The following is a 5,859-nucleotide window of genomic DNA, read 5'->3' on the forward strand; positions in this document are numbered from 1 at the left end:
TGGGATGAGCACTGGGTGTTGTACGGAAACCAATTTGACAACAAACTTCATATATTGAAAAAAATATATATGATAGTGGAATTTCTTTACCAAAAACTAAGCAGTGGCTTCCCATTGTCCCCAGAATAAAAGACAACCTGTTTTAGATAGTGGAAGACACTGCCTTCACAGGCAGTCCATCTACTATCACAGAAACACTGTTTCTGCATTCTCTGTCAATGCCATCTTCATTCCAATGCCGGGATTTTACATGTTCACGATTCCCATTTTGCATCTTAGCCAAAGCTACTGTCTGTTCAAAATGCTGTTTTAGTCTACATCTATTCCATTCATTTTTTGTCTCAGCTCAAACATTTTTCTCTGAGAAGCCTCCACAAATTATATGGGTAGGTGTACTTGTTATGAGTTCTCTTGTACTTGAAGCTATTTGATAACCTGTTGAATACTTGATAATATTTTTAAATAACATAAACTAAAAAATGTTTAATCTTTACCATAGTACCTAACCCATAGCAGCATTTTTCTTTTTTCTTTTTTTTTAATAATGACTGAATTCTTACCTCTAGCATATTAATGGAAATTGATATTTCTGTGATCAGTATTGAATTTGACTGAGAACACTTCAAGTATTCTGAAACGTTGTACCTGATCATTATATAAAGAATTGTGTAATCTCTTAATTTCTAAGTCAAGACTTTACAGGGGCGCCTGGGTGGCGCAGTCGGTTAAGCGTCCGACTTCAGCCAGGTCACGATCTCGCGGTCCGGTGAGTTTGAGCCCCGCGTCAGGCTCTGGGCTGATGGCTCGGAGCCTGGAGCCTGTTTCTGATTCTGTGTCTCCCTCTCTCTCTGCCCCTCCCCCGTTCATGCTCTGTCTCTCTCTGTCCAAAAATAAATAAATAAAAAACGTTGAAAAAAAAATTAAAAAAAAAAAAAGACTTTACAGATATGTTGGTCTCATAATGTTGTTTACACAATTCATATAATACTAAATTCACATAATATTAAATACTTTGATTATTGTGCAAGTCGTTGGCAGGTCAAACTATGTTCTGTTATTAAATTTTTAAAACAACAGCAATTATTTGTATTTTTGCTAATGTTTACAATAGATAATCTTAAAAGACAGAAATGTGCAAAGGGGGAGATAAGACCTACCTATGTCTTCTCAGAGAGACCCACTATTAACATTTTGCTTTACACACCAGCCACAGATTTCATTTGTGAATGTGAGTGTATGTTTGTGTATTCATATTATACCCTTGAGTGGAGGTGATATTTCATAACCTTTTAAAAATTGTGGTTGTACTTAATTACTCATTACAATGTAAAGATTTTCATGTTGTGATTCCATCCTGCATAGCTGTTCTCTGGAACAGTAATCGTTTATCTCTGTCAGCCTTCTCTCCCATCTATGTATGTGCCACCACACCCCATGGAAGACTCAGTGGATGTGGACATGAGTCCTCTGAAGCCCCAGAACTATCTTTTTGGTTGTGAACTAAAAGCTGACAAAGATTATCACTTTATAGTGGATAATGAAGGAAGTACGCACCAATCATCTTTAAGAACGGTCAGTTTGGGGCTGGTGCAAAGGATGGATTATACGTTGTTGAAGCAGAGATAAGGAATCATGAAGGCAGTCCAATTAAAGTCACTTTGAAAATATCTGTACAGCCAATAGTTTCCCTTGGGGGCTGTGAAATAATACCACCTGTGGTCTTATGGTTGAAATATGGTTCAGGGCCCATGCATATTTGTGGACAGCACTTAGTAGCTATGGAGGAAGACGCAGAGTCAGAAGATGAATAGGAAGAGAATGTGAAACTCCATAGTATAGCTGGAAAGTCTTCTGTCCCAGGAAGTGGTAGCAAATTTCCACAGAATAAAAGTAAAACTTGCTGCTGATGAAAATGATATGAAGATGATGACAATAATGATGAATTTGACGATGACAAAGCTGAAGAAAAGCCTCCAGTAAAGAAATCTACATGAGATTCCACTCAAAATCTATATGGCTATTCTAGCCAAAAAATGCACAAAACCAAACCAGAATGGAAAAGACTCAAAATCATCAAGATCAAGATCAAGATCAAAAGGTCAAGAATTCTTCAAAAACCAGGAAAAGACTACCAAAACACTGACAGGATCTAGTTTCATAGAAGACATTAAAGCAAAAGTGCTAGCAAGTATAGAAAAGGGTGGTTTTCTTCCCAAAATGGAAGCCAAGTTCATCAATTCTGTGAGTAATTGCTTCTGGATGACTGACCAAGAGGCTATTCAAGATCTCTGGAAGTGGAAGAAGTCTTTTTAAGAAAATAGTTTAAAATGGTTTAAACAGTTCGTTAAAGTTTCTGTCTTGTTGCCTTTCTGTAACAGTTGATACATGGCTATCCTTTTTATAATGCAGAGTGAGAACTTTCCCTACTATGTCTGATAAATGTTGTCCAGGTTCCATTGTCAAGAATGTGTTGTCTGAAATGCCTACTTGGTTTTTAAAGATGGAGCTCCTCTGCCCTTTTCTTGGTTTTAAGTATGTATGGAATGTTATGATAGGACAGAGCAGTAGTGGTAGTCAGACAGATGGAATGGTGGGGAGACAAAAATATACAGTGAAGTAACGTCAGTAAAAAAAAAAAAAGGCAATGTAAACATTTTCTCAATGTGATTTAATAGTCTCTTCTAAAATACAGATATGGCTGCATGGTGTGTTATATGGATAAATTATATTAAATCAATCTGCTATCACTGGATATTTAGCTTATTTATAATTTTTCCACTAAAGATAATCAATATGTGACTGACCATATTTGTATATAAATCTTCTACATCTCTGATTCTGTCCTTAGGATAAAATCCTAAGAATTGAATATATGGATCAAAGAGCATAGTTTTATTTCTAAGGCAGTAATTGATTTATAAATGGACTAAATTTCATCTCAATAATTTCAAAGTAATTTTATATAAAGTTCAAGTATATGAAAAGAATTATAAACATAAAGCAATCAAATTCTTGACAAAATTAATGTTGGTAATCTTATGATTAAGGAAAAAATCTAGTAATAATTACCATTTTATTTTAGAGATAAAATTTTGTTTATAATTTTAATATCTCAAGTGAAAGAGACATAGCCTTTGTGAGTAGATCTGCAATAACACACAAAGATGTGGCATTTAATTTTTTTCTCTATAAAACATTTGTGATTATCACTGTTGTCTACAACTTATATTTGCAAGTATGACACATGATAGCAATGCTTCAATGAGTTTTGAAATGTTTCCTATATTGCACCAATGATCTATAGTCTACATTTAATAGGAATCTTTTCTAAATAGGTCTGAATAAAGCATGCAAATGCATGAATGTTCAAAGGAAGCAAAATGATCTCTCTTCCAATTCTTGAAATATATTTGTGGGTTTTTGCTCTAGCAACTGCAAAGTCAGCATCTGTTACTGTTTGGTGTGGTGTTGAATTTCATGGTTTGTTAATTTTGCAGTTATGTTTACAAAGCTAATAAAGGGAGAATGGGTAAGTCTTTTATACTGCAAAATTTTGACTATCCCCTGGGTAATTTTTCTTCATGAAATTCATTTCATATTTCTCTTTTAAGTGAATGAGATAAGTTTCTTGCTTTTTTAAGTTATCAAAAACTATTATGGGTTACTCAAACTTTAGGCCTGTTAAAAATAATAAAACTATGGCTGCACACCATTAATTCTCCAATATTGGTTACAGAGATTCTTTTACTATATAGATGGTAGGATAATATAAAATTTTATATAAAACATATCTCTATACTTCCCCAGTCCATGTGGATACTGTCATAACACCCTGTCTATTATTTTCAAAATAGATAGCATAATGTCGATCCTTGGGTAAAAATAAATTCACTTAATGCTATAAACATTTCAATAAACAATTAATAGACACTAAATGAGCATTTGCTAGTGCCAGGCAGAGGCTCAGCAGTTCCAGGGACTGAGATCCAAAGGTAAAGATCTCTGTGTTTAAAAACTGTGGGTCTAATAAAAGGACCTATATATATATTCGAAAGTCCAATGAACACGTAAAGATAATTTTATGTAGGTATATAGAGGTGTGGGGAAACAGTAAAAACCTAACAATGTACCTGAAGTAGTCTTACATTAGTCTAATAAAGTCTAAAATTAGATCTTGAATTGGAGCTCCATCAGGAGAAGCAGAAAGTATTACTTCTATTTCAAGTATATGTTGCATACAGAGGATTAGACACTTAACTCACCCATTATATGGGTTGGACGGAGTATATATCAAGGAAGCCAGAAGCTATCATTAAAGGACTCCCCTGCAGTGACAAATCAGGTGGTTTCACAAGAGGTCTTCCACAGCAGCTGTTTTAAGTATCAAGAATCTACCGGGAGCTCCCCGCTATTACACAGGAACCAATGATTCTGAAGGAGACCCTGGTAGCCCCAGAAGCTACAATATCTAAGCAAATGCTTCACAGGGGCCTGCTGCGAGTTGCTTTGAACATGCCCTAGACCCACAACTGCATCTGAAGAACACTGGTCTCTCCTTTTCTTCCACCTTACAAATATCCTAATAGTGGCTCATTAGCAGACTCTATCCAGTTATCATACCAAAAGGTGTTTAGGGAATTGTAGTTCCTGAAAGCAGATGATGTTGATACTAAGTTGATAACTGAAATCCACACAGATAATTAACGTGTTTGGATTTGGTATTTGTTAGGATCATATTTTCAATAACATGGCTTTCATTACATTTTCTTAGCCAAGCAATATGAACAATGTAGTATCTTAATAAATGTAAGTTAAATTAATTCCAATGATAGATTTAAGATGAAGCAATATTTAGAGACTATAACTTTAATATATTCAAAGAGACCGAAATAAATTAAACAAAGGTAATTAATTTTGTTATTAATAATTTTATTTGCTCTAAACAACAAAAACTATTTTGTCATGTTCACAAAGTCACTGGGATATGTATGTATAAGCGAGTTTTCTTACAAATATATTTTGGATATATCCCTTTATCTTCATTTCCACTGTCCCAGTACAGACTGCAATTGCTTGTTGTATAGAATACTGAAGTTAGCCACCTATCTGGTCTTCTTGCAATTATTTCTTCCCATCACACCCTTACAAATCTGATGGTGTCATATCCAAACATTCCAACTACACTGTTAGGGAGATACACATTTTATTAGGAAAGTTCAGTTCAGCAATCATCATAAACTTTCCTCTGACTTTTTTTTGGTTGTTTGTTTTTAAATGTTTATTTATTTTTGAGAGACAAAGAGACAGAGCATGAGCAGGGGAGGGGCAGAGAGAGAGGGAGACACAGAATTCGAAGCAAGCTCCAGGTTCTGAGCTGTCAGCACAGAGCCCTATGCAGGACTCGAACTCATTGTAAGATCATGACCTGAGCCGAAGTTAGATGTTTAACCAACTGAGCCACCCAGGCACCCAAGACATTGTTTTGTAATTTGCAGTGTTACCTAATGTCTCTGAACTTCTGAATCTATTTCTAAAATAAAGTTACTGCCTCAAAGGGTAGTAGTAAAGATAAAGTGGGATAAGCACTAATTCACTGCCTGATGTATTTGCTTAATAACTGTTCTTTTTTAAAAAAATTGCTTTTGTGTGTTAAAGTATCTGTTTACATAATTGAATGATGCATACCTTGGACTAAAATAACAATATGAAGTATGGGCTTTTTTTCATTATAATTTTGAAAATTTGTATACATTGAGGTATAATTGACATACAATAAACTGTACACATGCCCCAAGAGACCATTATCAATATCAAAATACGCAACGTTTATATCTTCCCCCAAATATGCAATCTTTCCTA

The 5,859-nt window shown here is 34.7% G+C and overlaps 1 pseudogene; it reads left to right on the plus strand.

The window, feature by feature from the left end:
- The first annotated feature begins 1,434 nt into the window (after positions 1-1,434).
- On the plus strand, positions 1,435-2,313 carry LOC131515458 (nucleophosmin-like; annotated as a pseudogene).
- Positions 2,314-5,859: the final 3,546 nt, after the last annotated feature.

The sequence above is a fragment of the Neofelis nebulosa genome, chromosome 6, assembly GCF_028018385.1.
Source record: "Neofelis nebulosa isolate mNeoNeb1 chromosome 6, mNeoNeb1.pri, whole genome shotgun sequence".
Lineage (NCBI taxonomy): Eukaryota > Metazoa > Chordata > Mammalia > Carnivora > Felidae > Neofelis > Neofelis nebulosa.